Genomic DNA, 21,494 nt, shown 5'->3' on the forward strand with positions numbered 1-21,494 from the left:
TTGAGCTGAATTGTGATCGTAAATCAAGGACTACTTGTAGAAGTTTTCCAATGGAGTACTTTCCCCAATAGCTGTGATCAGGATTGCATGTTGTGAGAGCAGCTACACTGAAAGAGAGAGGAGGTAAGTTCTAACTAGAACATATCAAAAGCAGGAAGTTTCATAGACAAGCTATTTACCTTGCATGGGATGGACATGGGGAATGAGCAATGGTGGGTTTGAGCTGTGAGCTGGGAAGGAGGAAGTATGAGGCAAAGATTCTTGTCAATGAGAAAATGTGTTCTGCAAAGTCATAGCAATTCCCCCCTCCCACTGCCCGCTTCTAGCTTTGCTGTACTGTCAAATAAACTGGAGCAGAGTCAGAAATAAATCAGCCCAGTTCTCCAAAACAAACATCATGAAATCAATCAGGTCAAGAGAAGATCCTGCTGTGGTCAATAATACTGATGCAGAAGTGTTCACTGTCCATGAATGGGCCTCTGTCTCTTCATTTGTCCCTCCCCCACCCCCCCAAAAGTTCAACAGATGATGTGAGATTTGTATGTTCGTGTGTGTTCGTGTGTGTGTGTGTGTGTGTTTCCCTCCCCTTAAATAAAGTGTTACCCAAAGAGTGGAAGGTATGCCCTTGAATTGCTTGATGCTGCATATGATATACCCTTAGGGCTCCAAAGGATTCCCTTCCTTCATTCTAGACAGCTGCCTTCAGAAATGGGTCAACTGCAAAAAGCAGGCAAATTTCTTCTCAGCAGGGAAGGGCTGGCTGAAATTTGATGTCCAAATAGGTGAAATGGCTCTGCTACAAAACCTGAAATGGAGACATTTTAGTTGTGATGAATAACTGATGATTCTGCCTTGCTCAGAAAGTGTGGCAAATGCTGGGAAGCTGAGCCACAGAAAAATGTGCCTCATGACTTGGATTGGGCTGCCTTTATGAATCACCTGACCTCAACTTGCCTACCTGCCAAGGTTGGATTAAAAGAAAAATGAGGGGAAAAAAAGAAACACGCACACACACACACACAAATGGTATTGTTCTGCTTTAGATCTTTGACATGGCTAAGCTGCTGTTCTAGAAAAAGATAAAGCTACTGACAAGCATTCCTTTTTCAAAGATTGCCATGGGACCCTCCTGGTTGCTTAGATAACATGGCTTGGATATCTTTATGGGTTTACAGGCATGGCACCAACGTTATAATCATTCACAGAACATTGTAACACATTCATTCCATGGATCAACAGTCATTGTTTTCACACTTAATCCCTAAACCCACTTATTTTCATGTGCCCAAGATCTCAATCAGAACCTAAACAAATGGTCAATAACATTAAGCTGAATTTAAAACAATAAAAAATCCCATTTCTATCAGTATTTATTCAGTCAAAATAAACTGTTGGGAATGTCTTTATTCAATCAAAATAAAAATAAACAGCCTTCAACATACAACAGTTCCTTTAGTGACCGTTCAAAGTTACAATGGCACCGAAAAAAGTGTCTTACGACTGTTTTTCACACTGACAACCGTTGCAGCACCCCCATGGTCACATGATCAAAATCCAGACACTTGGCAACTGACTTGTATTTATGACAGTTGCAGTGTCCTAAGGTTATGTGATCATCTTTTGCAGTCTTCTGACAGCAAAGTCAATGGGGAACTCAGATTCACTTAATAACTTGCTTAACAATTACAGTGACTCCTTTAACAACTGTAGCAAGTAAATTGGGACAAAATTTACTTGACAAATGTATCACTTAGCCACAGAAAGTTTGGGCTTACTTTTGGTCGTAGGTTGAGGACTACATGTAATGTCTCATTTCTGTTAACAGAGTGGTCATTCCAAAAATTTTCCGATCCTTTGTGAATTATGAGGAAGGCAAGTGTGGTTTTCAGGAAAGAGATATACTGAGAAATGCCAAAAGTTAAACAGGAGCCAGAAGTCTGCCAGAAAATCTTAAAATGAGGACTGGAAGACTTTATTTAAGACAAGCAGGATGAGTTGGAAAACCTAGCAACACAGCACCACAACACATAATATATTTACATTGGCCATTTCCTGTTCAAGATTCCTTTCATTTTAAGCCAAATGTCATGTTGTCTGAACAACCAACAATGTATTTCTATACCACCATCACCAAAATTATGCTTGCTAAATTTGTGATGAACATACTTCTCTTGAGTTTCTTGGTCTCATATTAGAATCTGTCAAAATTGCTGCACACAGTTTTGAAGTTTGGGAAGCAATCAAATGTAGCTTTTTCTACATTTTCTTAAATCCTTTTGTTCATATGGTGTGCTAATGTTATGTTGTCACAACACATTTCTACATTATTTTTGTACATGAAACACATTGCCGGAGCCTAAATAATAGCACTTTTCAGAAAAGAATGCATTTTAACTAGTGAAAGAGCCAAATGTTTTAATCACTAAATTCATGCCCTGCAAATTATAACAAACACACTTATATGCAATGAATCCCAAATCATTTCTGGGAAAAGCTGTTTAATAAATCACAAATATGGATTTATTTTTCTGCACAGCCAAGATGTGCTATTTTGCTCATTGGACAAAAGCTATAGTATTTAAGAGGTGCTGATTTTATAGGTTATGATAACACACAGAGCTCCAAATGTTATAATTCTTCACCAGCAGCAATTCTGATTCCATTTGAAAATTTCAGGACTATTTACCAGGTCTTCGTGTTGTTTTATTTTAAATCTAGCTGTAGTTTCCCTGCAAACAAGCAATTTAATAAATATCAACTTCAAGTACATTGGAACAGGTCAGTCACGAGGTTACTAACGTATGGATCACTGTTGCCATAGCATCCTATCTGGAATGACTAAACTAATGAACCAGTTGGAAAATGCCATTTGTGTCAGGGAACCTTTTATGTCTGTAGAAATACCCCCAGGTTATACATTGATCTTTAAGGATGACTTTAATCCCAGTCAAAGCAAAAGGCTTTTCTAATTCCTGGATAAGAGAAATGATTACCCAGATGTCTTTGTTTTGTTAGGTTCACCTTAAATTATTGACCTTCATATAATGTGCTATCACATCTATGAGCCCAGACAAAGCCTGTTTATATTCTCCTAACTCAGATAATATAGAGAATCAGAAATGAGCATCTTCAGCCTGCTTCTGAGAAACATCACTTTGCTCTCCTGCTAACCATTCCCAGTTGACTTCATTAAGCAGTGAACATCATTAAAAAAAAGTGCCTTCAAGTCAGTCTTGACTCTTGACAAGTCCCTGCAGTTTTTTCACAACGTTTTCAGAAGTAGCTCTTCTGTTCTTCCTAGGACTGAGAAAAAGTGACTGGCCCAAAATTGGCTTCATACTTTGGTGGCCAAAGTATTTGAGCAAGGGAACCACAACATATCAAAATAAAATATGGATAAGAAACTCCAAACTTAAGTATCAGCATGGTGTATTGTATAGAGAGTAGCACAAAACTAGTCGACTTAAGAGGATATTTTCAAGTCCTTGTCCAAAAGAAATAATATTAAATAGAAATACCTGAATATTTCTTCAACACCAGATACTACAAGCCTAGGGTCTGTGTAGAATTCTTATATAGGGCACAGATGGCTTGGAGTTTCTATTGAACTACATGAACAAAACCAAAAGTGTATAGAAGTATCTTTAAAACATGAAAAGAGAACTGTTAAGGGCAAATCATCCTAGCCGGCTAAAGTAAAGGCCTTATGAAATTTGGAATGGATAATAAATAAGAGGCTGAAACAAAACTCTTGTGAAGAAAATGCAAATACTGAGATGAAACATCTTTCTTATTGCAAGTTTGTTTGGAGAGCTTATCCCAAATGTATTGCTTAAGGGCAGTTCTAGCATTATCAATACCTAATCAGCATAGACTTTCCATAGAGATTGTCAAAAGTATATCACAATCAGTATAATCAAAATCAGCCAAGAGATCAAGGAGAATCAACAAGGTCACTTTTTAAAAATATCATCAGAAAGTGACTGCACATAACATACTAAAATGTTTAAAGAATTCTGGGAGGAAAATATGTGACACATGTGTGCCTGGTTCCCTTTGCATAACAGTATTTTTGTCAGATAAAAAGGGTCGAGCTGTTCCTGAGTATTCAAAGCTGTTTCTCTTATTACAATCAAATACAGCCTAGGTCTGTTTTATTTCTCTTTGGAATCCAAAACTTTCATGCAAGTTTGCTTTTTGTTTAGCATTGCACAGTATGGATATAAACACAATGTTCCATTTTAATCTAAGCAACCATGACTTTAAATTATGAGGAACTAAATGATAGAAAGGGGCGCAATGGCTCAGAGGCTATAAACATTGAGCTTGTCAGTTGGAAGCTGACAGCTCGAGTTTGAGACCCCAGCACTGCACGACAGGGTGAGCTCCCATTGCTTACCCTAGCTCCTGCCCACTTGGCATTTCATAAATAGTTACCACTTCAGTGGGAAGGTAACAGTATTCTATGAGCCTTGGCATATAGTCATGCTGGCTACATGATCATGGAAGCATCTTTGAACAATGCTGCCTCCCTCAGCTAAGAAATGGAGATGAGCACTGCCCCCCAGAGTCAGACATAACTGGACAGGGGAAAAGTTCACATGAACAATTGCCTACTTCTTTGGTTTTCAAATTCTCAGAATATATGTAGAAGCTTTGAATAATTCCTTTCAGTTCATTTCTAGATCTCGAATCAACTAAAAAGGAAGAATTTTATTTAAAAATCCTCTAAGTAAAGGGAACTGAGGTCAACCAGACGAGTAAGGAAATATTCAATGCTGTTTGATACTAGAATAAACTGTTTAAGGAAGAATGTATTTAAGAAAAGATGCAACAAGGAATATATTACAAAAGTTACTCCCACTGCAAATGATAGGTATCCATCCTGCCAACAGACACCCATCTTAGTCACTTACGGCACACTGATATCTTAAAAAAATGCATTATTTTTGCAAAAGCTTTATTAAGGAGCCCCCGAACAATCAAGCAATTGTAATGTTTTTCAAGCCCTATTCCCTCGTTTTCCAACAATAGCAATAGCTCTTAGACTTATATACTGCTTCACAGCCCTCTCTAAGCTGTTTACATATTGCCCCCAACAATCTGGCTCCTCATTTTACTGACCTTGGAAGGATGGAAAGCTGAGTCAACCTTGAGCTGGTCAGAATCAAACTCCTGGAGTAAGCAGTGAATTAGCTTGCATACTGCATTCTAACCATTTCCTCCTGTTTCTCTCTGCTGAGGATCACTGTGATAAATCCTGCTAGACTAAACTGCCTGGCATTGAAATTTTCCTAGTTCACATAGACACCATTCATTCTTGGCAACAATCTTCAGATACTTTCATTCTTGCGTTTCATAATTTTTGTCTAACTTGAGATGCTTTCTTTTGCTTTATACCAAGAAAGCACCCCTCCTATTTGTTCAGGGGGTTCATAGCAGATAAGATATGGTCTCATGCTCCACACATTTCAACTAAGTAAGCATGAGGAGAACATAGACTATGTGCATAACATATGTTCCTTCCATCACACGACTTTCCTAATCTAGAAAACCTGAAGCCTGCAATTATGGAAAGTCAAATATGTTTAGAACTTTTCAGAGGTTCAGGAACACTACAAAATAATGAAAAGGCTATATTGTACATTCATTATAAATGCATATTAATGTTAAAATAAATGTGGGATGACTGGGATCATATGCAGAAATGGGAAGGACTATCTTCCCAGCTGTTTTCTTCTTTAAGAAGAAAGAGTTGGAAGAATGATACTTTCTTCCCAGAAATAGAAGTTTCTCGTTGTTGACCTTAATGTGTGCAGATAATGTTTCTGGGAAGAGCTAGGATTCTTTTCAGGGGTGAGTGTGTGGGTGTGGTATGGTCTTCCAATATGTAGCTAAGCTACAGCCTTATCAAAAAAGCATATTGTTATATTTTTGCTCATTTATGAGACAATCCTTTTTACAGTACAATCCTTCTGGCTATGGTGATCTAGAGAAAAAACAACTAAACATCCAAATACGTTCATTAAAGTGTATATGTTCACTTGAATGTGTACGTTTGCACACCCGCACATGCACAGTTTAACTTGCAAGACCAAAATGTTTTATTTTTTACCTTTTTGAATACAAAGTTCTTTACCTGAGAATTCTACATAGGTGATCAGTCCAACTAGAAATCATGGTTCTATCATTCCAAGTATCAATTGTATATTAAACTTTCCACAGATTACTTTTGCTTCTATGCATGTCAACAACTGTACATTCTTTGGGTTTTAATCAAGTCATTTCACTTTTACCATCTGCTCTTCTCTAGTAGACTTCTGAATAGCTTCTGACTTGAGGAGTTTAACTGCCATTAATATGTCATTAATATCCTTCTTGTCAAGGTCCATTTGGTTATCTTAACAGAATCTGGAATGGGTTCCAATTTATTGCTCCACTGGCCACAATTCTGTACCAATCACAGTAGAATACTTCCTTTTTTAAATTGTATATATTTATTTTAACAACAAACATTGACAAACACAAACATAAAACATCAAATAAAACCATCTTTCCATTGTACAGTGTGTCGGTTGGTATACAATCTCTTTTGTGCACAATATCAATAGTCTTTCCCTCCTAAATTTAATTTAAAATTCATATTATATAAATCAACTATCCATATCATATTATATTATTGTCAAATCATTATTAGACTTTAATTACAAATTCCCGTCATCCTTTTCGAGCAAATCTCAACTTTTACAAGTCCTAATTCATAATAGCATTCATTTTACAGTAATCAATTGTAACACATCCTTATATTATATTATCTTTACTATTATGTTATACTTATATTATAATATATTTAACTTTTCTATTTTCTTATCTAGCCATTGATAAAATAAATCCCACATTTATAATATTCTTTATCTTCTTGGTCTCTAATTGCCAATGTCAATTTACTTGTTTCTGCACATTCCATTATTTTCTTAATCACCTCCTCTTCTATCAGAATTTTTTTATTTATCCAATTTTGAGCAAATACAATTCTAGCTGCTGTTAGAACATTAATAATCAAATATATCAATTCTCTGCTGTATCCTCCAGGTAAGATATCCAATAAAAATATCTCTGGTTTCAAGTCTATATGCTGTTTTGTCATTTTTTTTCCAGCCATGTATGAATTTTAGTCCAGTATCTTTTGACTTCCACACACGTCCACCACATGTGATAATACAATCCAGGTATCTGATGACATTTCCAACATTTCGCGATTTGTCCTTGAACATCTTTGCTATTCTTTGCTGGAGATAAATGTCACTGTAAAACATCTTATACAAATTCTCTTTATATGCTGTTGACATTGTTAATTTATAGTTTCGAGTCCATAATTTCTGCCATTTTTCTAAATCTATCCCATATCAAAAATTTCCCCCCACAAGCAATCATTGTTTCTCTGACTTATTCTTTTTCCAACTTCACTCCAAGTAAATAACCATATAACTTTTTAATCAACCTCTCATCAGTACCTGTTAAAATTTCATCTAATTCAGTAAGTTCATTATAAAACCCTTCTGTTCTACTATCTTTATTGTATCTAGAATGAATGCATATGACTACCAATTCATCTTTATTTCTTGCTCTTCTAGTTCTTGCTTTGTTTTGAGTTCACCCTGTTCATTTAATAATTCACCATATCTAATTGTATGTTCCATTTTAAAAACATTTGGGTTAGCAAATGCCTCTATAGTTGATAACCAGACTTGTATTTTCATATAGTTTTTTTCTTATTTTTTCCCAAATCGTCAATAATGCATCTCGAATATAATGTCTTCTAAAATACCCATGTGTTTTACTTTCCTTATACCATACAGTAGAATACTTCCTAATGTCATTGTGATACATCAATACACTTGATGATGTTCAGAGCAAAAATGCTAAAATTAAATATTGATATTCGAGCAATCAGCAAACCAAAGTGGATTAGAATGGGTCACTTCACATATGAGTAATAGCTCCCATTCTTAACAAAAGGATGTCAAAATCAGTGCTCGGATGATAGAATGATCTTTAATTGGGTCCAAGGAAAGCCAATCATAACACAGTGATCTAGATTTATGTTCCAAACATTGAACAGTTCCGTAATAACTTCCAATAGTTTGTACATACACTAACAAAAACATATTATAGATTAATAACAGTTTTGCCAAGAAGATTCAGTGTTTATAGCGAATACTTTCCTCTAAGTACCCAGAAGGCAACATTTCACATGGACTTCACTAATTTATAATGAAATATACAGTGTAAAGAAATTGAGGATAAATTTTGTTCCAGCAAAACAAGTCATTAACTGAAATGGTCACTATGTGAACAAGAGAGAGAGGGGGGTGGAGAGGGGGAGGGAAAGAGAGAGAGAGAGAGAGGAGAGGAGAGGAGAGAGAGGGGGAGAAATGATGGAAAGATTAGGATTTCTCATGCATGCAAAATTTGATCAATGCATATTGGTTAGAAAATGGTTTTTTTTATTGCCATTTATTAATATTGTATTTGCAAATGGTTGCGAACTAAGGTTGTCACTAATGAGAAGTGGATATATAAACCAGAGTTCAAAGGGCTATGACATATTAACAGTGTTCCTATCTATTGCTTTGGGTTGAATATCCAATCACAACTACAGAACTATTGCATATTTCTCAATTGCTTTCTAAGAGCAGTGACAGCTTTGCAATTAGAAGAAATTGAATTATTGTATTCGTCGCAAATCAGAAAACCTTTTATGCTGACATAAGATCACTTTGTCCACCTCTGTGTGGATTTTACTTTTTTCCCAATTTCCAGTGCAATTTCATTGGTTAAAATCCTGACATGAGGAAGCAGGCAGACTTCTTCACATAATTATTGGTCAGACTGCTGTCTGTTAGAAACAAACCTTCAACATGGTTGTTCCTTTTTATAAAAGCCCATAGAAAGTTGCAAAAAAATTTCTCCCTCCTCACTTCATTTTTTTAATATCAGACCAACTGTGTTATTGCTTGAGCCCTTCCATTTCAGTTCCAATAACTAGAAAAAATATTTGCACATGCTTTTTCAGTTTTGGGAATTGCAGGATAAAACTCTGAAAAAATGTGAACTATCTTGATAAGACAAATTGCACTGTCATGTATCTTGACTAGGAGCATTGTATTGTATCTGTATGAAGTACTTTTTATTTTTATTTTTTTTATTTTATTTTATTTATTTGTCAATTGTTTACGAGATAAGTAAAAGTGTATACATAATTATGAATACATGAAATGAGTACATATAAGAAAAATAAAAGAAAAATAAAAGAAACAATAGGACAGGGACGGTAGGCACGTTGGTGCACTTATGCACGCCCCCTACAGACCTCTTAGGAAAGGGGTGAGGTCAATAGTAGACAGTCTAAGGTTAAAGTTTTTGGGGTTTGGGGAAGAAACTACAGAGTTGGGTAGAGTATTCCAGACATTGACCACTCTGTTGCTAAAGTCGTATTTCCTGCAGTCAAGCTTGGTGCGGTTAACCTTGAGTTTGTATCTGTTGTGTGTTCTTGTGTTGTTATGGTTGAAGCTGAAGTATTCATTGACAGGTAGGACATTGCAATGTATGATTTTATATACCATGCTTAAATCAGACCGAAGACGGCGTAATTCAAGGTTTTCTAGTTCTAGAATTTCAAGTCTGGTGGCATAAGGTATTCTACAACGAGTAGAGGAGTGGAGAACTCTTCTTGTGAAATATTTCTGGACTTTCTCAATTGTGCTAATATCAGATACGTAATGTGGGTTCCAGACTGATGAGCTGTATTCGAGTATTGGTCTAGCAAATGTTTTGTATGCTCTAGTTAGTAGTGTGATATTACCAGAGAAAAAGCTACGTAAGATTAGGTTAACAACTCTTAATGCCTTTTTGGCTATGTAGTTGCAGTGGGCACTAGCACTTAGATCATTAGAGGTGAGTATTCCAAGGTCCTTTACAGAGCTTGGATCATCAACAAGATCTTGACTATTCAGCTTGTATTTTATTTTCGGATTTTTTTTGCCAATATGTAAGACAGAGCATTTATTTGTTGAGATTTGAAGTTGCCATTTGTTTGACCATTCTGATACACAGTCAAGATCTTGAAGGGTAGCAGTATTGTCTGTGGTATTGAACAGCTTTACATCATCAGCGAAAAGAACGCAGTTGCTCTTAATATGATCACAGAGGTCATTTATGTAGAGTATGAAGAGAGTTGGTCCTAGAACACTGCCTTGGGGGACACCACTATTGACAGGTACAGAATTTGATAGGACACTCCCAATTTTGACCATTTGTTGTCTGTTTGACAGGAATGCTTCTATCCAGTTATGCAGTTGTCCAGAGATACCATAGGATTTTATTTTTAGTAGTAGTTTGTCATGTACCACTGAATCAAAGGCTTTACAGAAGTCTATGTAGATTGCATCTATTGTTTTGCCCTGATCAAGTTGTGTAGTCCATATGTTTTGCAGTGTAAGAGTTGCAGATTACAGGATAGCTTTTTTCTGAAACCAAATTGTTTATTGGAGAGTAGGTTGTTTGTCTCTAAGTGGAGGATGATGGATTGGTTAATAATTGATTCCATGACTTTACAGGTGACGCAGCATAAGGAGATTGGTCTGTAATTTTCAACTAGGCAAGGGTCTCCCTTTTTGAAGATGGGAATGACTGTGGCTTGTGACCATAGGTTAGGCAAGGAACTGGTCCTGAAAGATTTTTCAAAGATTATGCTTAGAGGTTCGGCTATGGCAATGGATAACTTTTTTTAAGAGATAGGCACATATTCCATCCGGTCCAATAGATAGGGATGGTTTTAGATTGCGTAGTGCTTTTTCAACATTGTCTTCTGTAAAATCGATATGTATTAGATCACTGTAGTTATCTGTGGTTCGGCTAGGAAATGCTGGGCATGATCCATTGCTGTTTACAAATACTGAGCCAAAAAATGTGTTAAAGATGTTGGCTTTAATGGTGTCGTCGTTGCAGTCTTTACCATTACTTTGCCAAGTAATGTTTTTGATGCTCTCCAGTCAGTTTTTAACTCATTATGACTGTCTGTAGAAATTCCTGCAGCTTTATTGGCAAACTTCTTTTTTTAGAAGTGGTTTGCCCTTTCTAGGGCTGAGAGAAAGTGACTGCTCTGAATTCACCCAACTGGCTTTATGTTCATAGTGAGATCAGAAATCACAGTTTCTGGGCTTCTAGCATGAAGCCTTAATCTCCAAGCCAGTCTGGCTCTTTGATATATCCTTATTATTGGTATAAAAAAGGCAGTTACTTGCTTTTGCAAAATTTGAAAGCTGGGGACCTAGGCTAGCTAAATTGGCAACCCAAGAAGGTGGGCAATAGGTTCAGTTACTTTAATACTGTGATTAACTTAGAACCATGTGCACTGAACAATTATCACAGCTCTTGTAAGAACTAATAACAGATAATTGGCAAACATACACACCTTGCAAATGAACCTTGTTGGTACCAATAAACATATTTGTATACTACCTCTTGTGTCTGCTACTGAAATTATGCCTGTTTCATGCTCTGGGAAGAAAAATAATTGTGAAATTGCACTTCCACTACTCCACTAGTTTATGGTGGTTACACAAAACTAGGATATACATTCCTCCACACTGTGGGAAAGTTCAGATCTGGATCCAGACTTCGTAGTGTTTATATATTTCTAGGCTATTTATTTAGATTTCTTATCTCTGCCTATTCTGAAGCTATGTAGCACTTGCAACAGTGAAAGCTCTAGAAACATGAGACATAATGATAAGAAATCCCACTGAACTTCAGTAGATCAAATTACAACTGTTCTTAACTTTATGCTGGGACCTAGTTTAGCAGTAATGCCTATAAAAAGGATTTGCAACATTTTGAGACATTCTACAGATGGGGGAAAAAGTGAAGACACTTCTGCAGGCTTATGGGAAATGCAGGCTGTCTGATCACTACCTCTTCTTTGGATGTATGATTACCCCCAAGGAATCTACAACATTTCCCTTCCTTCCCTGATATTGTTCAATTTTATTTTCCCTTCAACACTGTGCAGAGCCTTTTATTTAGCTAGACTTTTTTTTCTCTGTCGTTGTTTTTATGCAAGATGTCAGTTGATGGAAATTTATTATTTTAGTTGTAAGCCCTTCTGAGAGCTGTAAACAAAGAGTGGCTAAGAATGTTTTCAAATAAACAAATAAAAGACATTATCTCCATACAGGTGGAGATAAATCAGCTATGATTGCTCTCATATAATTGCTGCCGTTGTTTGCCATCCACTATTGTGAATCCAGTGGTATCATCAAAGCAGGACTGGGAGACTGATATCCAGAGCACCATTCATCAGAAGGAATAGAAGGGCTCCTAAATAGGACAACACTGGCATAGTTTATTTTGAAATGGTGAAAATGTACCAATTGCTACCTAAGAAGAGACCCTACCAGACACAGGCCAAAGGATAAACTGCATCATAGAAAGCAAAGAGAATGGGTGCTACTGGCTGGGGAATTCTTGAAGATGTCTACATACCTTGTTTTTCAGAGTTGAAAAACTCTGTTATAGATGAATAAGTTGTTAAGAACATACATATTTTCAGATATGTGTATCTCTATATGTTGTTTTTTACTTTATAGGTCAAAACATGCATGACAATAACATTTAGTATTGAAAAGAAATCTATCTTAACAGAACAACAGAATGCTACTTTAAAAAAATGCTACCTTTAAAAAAGTAATAAAAATAGTCTGGAACAAACAATTAGAATTGCAAAGGATCACATTCAGAGAATACCATTCAGACACGAAATAAATATTTTTGAAATGCTTCATAAAGTAATGATGTTATTGTGGCATAAACTTCATATATCCGTCTAAATCATAAAAGTTTATATCGCAATAATTTTTTGTTAGCATTCTGTTCAGGTGCCAGAAGACTTTTTGTAGTTTTTGCTACAAGATGGTGTTACAGCTGTCCTTGAATAACTTCATGATAACTCCCCCCCCCTCTAAAAATGGTAAAATCAGAATCAATTGCTTTGAGATGAATCTGGATTTCACAAAGAGGAGCCATCTAGAATACTTCTGGTAGAACCATGAAAAACCGCGGGTGAGGGAATCTTATCAAGTGATCAGTCTTGGCTGGAACATATATACTAAATCTATATGAAATACGAATTAAGGAGAAAGGCAAAAAAGGAGGATGTTGTTGGACTATTTATGATGCACAGTGCCTTAGCATTGGAATGGGACAAAGTTTTCCAATCTAGGCTAGTGATGGGCACTGTCTATTACCTCTTTTCCTAAGCCAAAACTGATCACAGGCAGAAGATGCCTTCAGGTATTTTTTTTTTTTTTTACTATATTGATATGTGGAGTAGGGATGTCCATTTCCCACTTTTTAACTTGCAAATTATTTACACCATCTTTTTGAAGTGGTGCTCTGCCCAGACTACACTTATGCTAATGTTGGTAGAGTTGTAGGGCTCAGGATGATCAACTGGTTGATCTCTGTAAGCTGCCTGGAGTCACTGAGAGTGGTTGGGAAGCCATATAAATTTTCATAAAGAAGCAGATAAATGTATGTATGTATGTATGTATGTATGTATGTATGTATGTATATGTATATGTATATGTATATGTATATGTATATGTACATGTACATGTATATATATATAATATATGTATGTATGTTGTGATGGGCAAGGATATGGGTCACTCTATCATCTCCTTAAACTCTGTATCAGAAATACATGACTCCTATCCTTCCTCCAAGTGGATTCAGCAGTATAATATCTAGGTCCAATTTCACTATTAAGGGTAAATTTGAGGTTATCATTAAATGCTACTAATTAACCATGAATACATGATTATAATATTGATATGGAGTTGCTATTTAAATTATTTAGCATGAAGTTTTGTCTTACCTTATTATATCATAACATATAAACTAATTTTAGTGTAACATATTATGTAAGATCTAATGAGATGTATTGAAATAAGTATATACAGTATTTCTGTAGTCTAAGCATATGTCCACTATGTTCTGAACATTATTTCAATTCTTTGAAAAATGACAAGGTTGAACAACCATTGATGTAAAGTATTAAGATGTTTAAAAGAATCAGATTGAAACCATACCCAGTACAAGACAAAATCTAAGACTCTAAAATACAACTCATTGTTTCTCCAGAAAACCCTGCCTTCAAGCTCCATATCTTATTTGCTGGGTAGCTGTTTGCAGCTTGAACTTCTGCTATAATTGAAATCTTTCAAATCTTTGCTAATCCTCCAAAGAACTTTAATTAAAACTGGACTGACATTAAATTTATTTATTTTATTTATTTTATTTGGTTTGTCAATTGCTTACAGGATAATAGGTATAAATAAAAACATCGTTATGAATACATAGATACATAGAAGAAAAATAAAAGAAACAATAGGACAGGGACAGTAGGCACGATTGGTGTGCTTATTCACGCCCCCTACAGAGCTCTTAGGAAAGGGGTGGGGTCAATAGTAGAAAGTCTAAAATTAAAGTTTTTGGGGTTTGGGGAAGAAACCACAGAGTCAGGTAAAGTATTCCAGACATTGACCACTCTGTTGCTGAAGTCATATTTCTTGCAATCAAGTTTGGTGCGATTAACCTTGAGTTTGTATCTATTGTTTGCTCTTTTATTGTTATGGTTGAAGCTGAAGTATTCATTGACAGGTAGGACATTGCAATGTATGATTTTACATACTATACTTAGATTGGATCGAAGGCAGTGTAGTTTTAGGTTTTCTAGGTCTAGAATTTCAAGTCATGTGGCATAAGGTATTCTGCAATGAGTAGAGGAGTAGAGAACTCTTATGAAATATTTCTGGACTTTCTCAACTGTGTTAATATCAGATATGTAATGTGGGTTCCAGACTGTTGAGCTGTATTCGAGTATTGGTCCAGCAAATGTTTTGTATGCTCTAGTTAGTAGTGGAATATTACCAGAGAAAAAGCTATGTAAGATTAGGTTAACAACTCTTAATGCCTTTTTGGCTATGCAGTTACAGTGGACTCTAGCACTTAGATCATTAGAGATGAGTACTCCAAGATCCTTGACAGAGTTTCGATCATCAACAAGGTCTTGACTATTCAGCCTGTATTTTATTTTCTGATTTTTTTTTCCAATATGAAAGACAGAGCATTTATTTGTTGAGATTTGAAGTTGCCATTTGTTTGACCATTCTGATACATAGCTGAGGTCTTTTTGAAGGGTAGTAGTGTTGTCTGTGGTATTGAATAGCTTTACATCATCAGCAAAGAGAACGCAGTTGCTCTTAAAATGATCACAGAGATCATTTATGTGGAGTATGAAGAGAGTTGGTCCTAGAACACTGTCTTCGGGGACACCACTGTTGACAGGCACAGAATTTGACAGGATGCTCCCAATTTTGACCATTTATTGTCTGTTTGACAGGAATGCTTCTATCCAGTTATGCAGGTGTCCAGACATACCATAAGATTTTAGTTTTAGGAGTAGTTTGTCATGTACCACTGAATCAAAGGCTTTACAGAAGTCTATGTAGTTTGACTCTATTGCTTTGCCCTGATCGAGTTGTGTAGTCCGTATGTTTTTTGCAGTGTAAGAGTTGCAGATTGCAGGATAGTTTTTTTCTGAAACCAAATTGTTTATTAGACAGTAGGTTGTTTGATTCTAAGTGGAGGATAATGGATTGGTTAATAATTGATTCCATGACTTTACAAGCGACGCAGCATAAGGAGATTGGTCTGTAATTTTCAACTAGGCTGGGGTCTCCCTTTTTGAACATGGGGATGACAGTAGCTTGTGACCATAGTTTTGGCAAGGAGCTGGTCCTGAAAGATTTTTTGAAAATTATGCTGATAGGTTAGTGGATAGCTTTTTTAAGAAGTAGGCACATATTCCATCTGGTCCAATAGATAAAGAAGGTTTTAGATTGCATAGTGCTTTTTCAACATTGTCTACTGTAAAATCGATATGTATTAGATCATTGTAGTTGTCTGTGGTTCAGCTAGGAAATACTGGGCATAATCCATTGCAGTTTACAAAAACTGAGCCAAAGAATGTGTTAAAGAGGTTGGATTTAATAGTGTCGTCATTGCAGCCTTTACCATTAGGTCCTTTCAGGGGTGGAATGGACCTTGAGTCTTTTAGTTTGTTTTTTACAAAATTGTAGAAAGCGCGGGTGGAATTGGTCCATAGAAGGTTTTCCTTTTGTTTAATGTGATAATTGGTGCATTCAGTCTTTATCTGGTGGCATAAATTTTTGTATCGGCTTTTGAAGTTGGCAATGTGACCAGATTTGTTTTTCCGCCAAAGTGATTTCTTTTTGGACTGAAGCTTCCTTATTGTTATGGGTAATTTGTTTTTTTCTGGTTTTGGGGGTTGTTAATGTTACATATAGTTTGATGACTCTTTTGACTTCAAGTAAAAATATGTTGTAATGGTCTTCTACAGTACTGCATCCAGTGAATAGAAATTGCCAATCAAGGGATGAGAGATTGTTGTTTATAAGATCATAGTTGCCTTTTTTGAAGTTATAATTGGGGATCACATCGTTGTGTTGATTTTTGTGTGGACGTATGTTGAGACAAAAGTCAATCATGCTTTGGTCACTGTTGGAAAAGGGTTCTTTAATTTGTATTCTGTAAATTGAATTCAAACTATTGCAGAAGATGAGATCGAGGCAGTTGTTAAGTCCAGTGTTGTTGGTTACTAGTTGTTCCTGTCCCAGGTTTGTTACAGCATTGTAGAAGGTTGCATGTATGGGTTCAGTTTTATATTCATTTAGGGTCTAGTTAATGTGAGGTAGATTGAAGTCACCAAGAAAGGTAAAAAGTGTGTGGGCAGAATGCTGCCCATGTTAGTAGTGTATTTAGCTTGTTTACATGTTTGATGTCATAATCAGGGGCTCTGTAACATAGTAAGAATTGAAATGTGATATGTAAGGACAGTTCACAGATGATGGTCTCAGGAAGGGCAAGCTCTTGGATAACTTGGATGTTTTTTTAGATGTAAGGACTTATAGAAGATAGCAACACCATCTCCTCTACGGATTTCATGATCTGATCGGTAAACATGATTGTCTCTTACTGTGGTAATGAAGTTAGGGAGAGATGCATTGAGCCATGTTTCACAGACAAATATAATGTCGAATTTAGCCGTATTTAGTAAGATGAGTAATTCAGGTATTTTATTCACAAGGCTTCTTGCATTGGGTAGCTTGCATTTAAGGCCAGTTGTAGTTGGAATTGAGGTAGTTAGGGGCATGCGTGCCTAGTTTTGAGTGATGGTGGGTTGGATGAGGTAGGGTGGGATGTGGAGTTGTGGGTTGTGTGACTTATTTTTGATACAATCAGCACGGTAGTCAATGTAGAGATCCTTCTCTCCATTGTCTAGACATCCTTTGAGTTCCATGCAGAGTTCACGGGAGCGGATTCTTTGCAGTATGGTTAAGTCTGGTCTTGAGCGAAGTTTCTTGTGGTTGGGATTGGTTATTGCAATGCCATTTATTGTATGAATAAATATACATTTGTTGGACCCATTTTTGCAAACAACTCTACAAAATTTTGGGGCCAGAGAGCTGTCATTGTATTTGTACCCAGGGCCATCTCTGGTTATTTCAATGATATCTTCAGGAAAGATGTTTGTTGTATTTGAGTTGCTTATGATATTACGAACTTTGGTGATGTCATCTGATTCATTGGTGTCTTCAAGACCATATAAGATGGCATTTAGATGTTTCTGATCCCATTCTATGGTGTCTCTGATGAGTAAGGAGATATCATTTGTGGAATTATTTGAACGGATAGTAATTATTTGTGGTTGTGGTTTGATGATTATTTTTGGTTGTAGTTGTGATTGTAGTTGAGGTAGTAGTTGTGGTAGTGGTTGTTGGGTTGGCATTTGATTTTGAGCTGATAGGTAATCACTTATAAGTCCTTTTTTTTTCCAAGAGAAATTAGGCTTTCTTGTATAATTGTTTCAAAACGTGTTGCTAATCATTTTTCTACTGAGTGCATGAGTGATTCTATGCTGTTAACTCTGTCAGGCAGGGTACTTGGTTTTTTAGTTTAGGAAAACATGATGGACATAGACAAGGGAAAGTATCTGATGCTTTTAGGAGATCAGCTAGGTCTTTGCTTAAGTTTAACTAGGAAAGGTGGGCTTGATTGCCACATAGGTAACATTTGATGTTATTTTTGCTTTCGTTGATGATTTTAAGACATCTGAAGCACAGAGGTCATTGGTAGAGATATTATTTTTTGTTGTTGTTTGGTAGTGGAATATTTGGAGTTTCTGGCTGGCATGGTCAATAACAATAGTACACTAAACAATTACCACAGCTAATTAATGTGGTAGGTAGACAGTTACTTAATGAATGTTGGTAATTACTAAATGTTAATTGATAAGTTAGAGAACAAATCAAAAGTAAGGTTACTTATTACTAAAAATCAATCAATCAACTTATTACTAAGAATCAATCAATCAATAGACGAAGGCGAAAATCTATAACTCTGTGGTGCGCCCCCGTGGCCATATACGGCGCAGAGTGCTGGCCGACGACCAAAGAAGTCGAAAGCAGACTCCAGATAATGGAGATGCGAATGCTCCGATGGTCGGTAGGCCTCACCCTACTCGATCGCGTCAGGAACGAAGAAGTGCGTAGACGGTTCAACGTCGTGCCCATCCCCACGGTCATGAGGCAGTCCCGGCTACGATGGTTCGGCCACGTGAGCCGCGCCAAGGAAGAATCCATCATCAAATCTGTAATGAAGGTGACTGTCGGAGGAGCGAGACCGCGTGGTAGACCTAAACAACGCTGGATGGACACGATCAAGGCCGATCTAGAGATCGCGAAGGCAGACCCGACACACGTGGCAGACAGAGAGGCGTGGAAGCAGTACTCAAGGACATTAGCGGACCTCGCCCGAGCGCGAGACAAACGCTGAAGAAAAAGAAGAAGAAGAAGAATCAATCAATAGACTAGATAATCAATGATAAAGTATTAAATCTCTATCAGTTCAATGAATCTGTAAATTAGTGGTCATTTAACAATTAATTATTATACTATTATATGATAAATCAACGATTATAGACAAAGCATTATCTATAAATATTTGGTCTTGAGGTACTGAAATAGTGGAGGTAGTATAGTATTGGAGGTTTGTGGTGTAAAGTTCCTTTGTTTTTCCTTAAAGCCACGTTTGTTGGTTTTTGTTTTGTTTTGTTTTAAAGAGGAAGCATTGCTGTTTGATAGATTTGAATGGAGAAGATTTGAATGAGCTCACCAATCATCTACTTTGGAATTTGGAAAGGATGAGATTTGGGTGGGGGTTTAGTGGAGGTTGTCCAATCAGCTGAGTGGGAATTTAAATTCAGGCTGACTAATCAGCTGGGTTGTTTAAATGGAGCTGGGTGATTTATATGGAGACTATCAATTCTCTGTGAGTCTCCTTTGTTCTCCCCAATTGGTGGCTGTTTAGAATTATTTTTGGTGATTTAATTTAAATGGAGACTGTAGACATCATTCTAGTTCTTCCATCATCAGGATTCACAATCAATCTCAGTTTCAAAAGGCAGTTTTCCTGAATAAAAACCTTCTTCACACTTCTTCTTCTAGTCTAGTCCCTCTTTTTTCTCTTTTTCCTCTCCTTTAATCACTTCTTTCTCAAGCTGCCATTTAACTTCCAGAGTTAGAGGGTAAAAACATAAATTAAGCCGCTGCCACTTAATCTCCACACTCACCCCTTCCGCTTTGGAGTCTTCGCTTTTTAAGTTGTTTCTGACTTGGCTCCACAGTAAATCTTCGAGCCGTTTACCTGCTCCTTCCTCCCACTGAAAAATGCACCGCCGATCTATAAGGAGCTGAGGGAGACCTCTATAAGGAGCCGGGGGAGACCTCTATAAGGAGCCGGGGGAGCACTTGAAACCCTTATGTAAATGAAACAGAAGGAAGAACCAAAAGGCTGAATTTTCTTTGTTTCAGCAATTCTTGCTTCTTTTATGAAAACAGCAACTTTTTTAAAAAAAGAAGCCAGTATCAGTGAGAAAAATGTTGATAGATTCTCACTTCTGAGCTTGGTGTAAATTTAAATGGCTTGATAGGCAAATCTCCACAGAATGGTAGACATATTTTTATATGATTGGTAGAATGTTAGGATAGACTCCTAACATTCCATTTCTTTTAAGAGTTGCATGGGTGAAGGCAAAATTATCTTCTATCCCATTTGAATTTGGAGAAAAATTAATTATTTAATATTGCAGTGAATGTTGTTTCTTACTCTGCTTAACCTTACACACTAGTCAGAGATTTTTTTAAAAAATTTTTGAAAGCCATGCAAGCAGCCCTTACACCAGTCTTTTGCAACCTAGTGTCCTCTGTGGCCAAACAGGGGTTTATTTGTTCAGTGACAAAATTGGCTAAAAGACGCACACAAGATAGATAGAGTTTAACAACTAAGTATTCAAGAATGATAAAGCAACAACAGCACTTAGACTTAAATATTGCTTCATAGTGCTTTACAGTCCTCTCAAAGTGTTTTACAGAGTTAGCATGTTGCTTCCAACAGTCTGGCTCCTCATTTTACTGACCTTCAGCAGCTCAGAACTGAACCCCTAGAGTAAGCGGTGAGTTAGCCTTCAGTACTATATTCTAATCACTGCATCACTACAGCTCTTAACCATGTGTTTTTCTTCTAACATTATCTTCTGATTTGTAAGTTATTTTCATAGCAATATAGTATCATAGGCATGAGGGACGGGCATGTTTTGTTTCATTTACTCAATGAGAATGGTTTATGAACAAGTAAGACTTTGCTTAGCAATAATATTTTATGAGCAGATAAGGAGGATACATGATTTCTGTTTAGAATTATAGAACTCTATTCTTTTGATTACAAAATGAAAGTATACTTTTTCACAAGGGCCACTAGTGTCTCTTCTTTTTACAAACTATCTGTCGGCTTTCTTTTTTTCTTCTTCTTTTAATTGCAATTGCAGCTGTTCCTCTCCTCTTTGCTCATACCTTTTTCTGCAAGTTGTCTCAGCTGTTTTGCTAGAAGTGGGCAATATTCAAACTGAAAGAGGAAAAGGTACCTTGGATTTCTTGGGAATGCAGTTGCTGCACTTGTTAATGCCTTGGTACGGTGAGCACATCCATGGATGCTGGCTACAATGCACCATTCATACTTTGGACCCAAATATTACACCTTTGTCCCCTATCTTCCTTGGGAAGAAGTGCTCAACTAACCTTTATTCGCATTCACTAATGCAACAAACTACTATTTCTCATACCCTCTAAATGTTTGTGACCACAACTAAATCTCCCTCCACCATGGTCAAGGCCTCAACACATTTAGTCCAGGAGCTTAGAGAAATTAATCTCTAAAGCTTTTTTGAATGGCTTGAAAAAAAAAACCTCTTTGAACTATAGCTAGAGGGAAGCTGTAGAGTTAGCAAATGA

This window comes from Pseudonaja textilis, chromosome 3 (genome assembly GCF_049901715.1).
Source record: "Pseudonaja textilis isolate UNSWEBS1 chromosome 3, rPseTex1.2, whole genome shotgun sequence".
In the NCBI taxonomy this organism is placed as follows: Eukaryota; Metazoa; Chordata; class Lepidosauria; order Squamata; family Elapidae; genus Pseudonaja; species Pseudonaja textilis.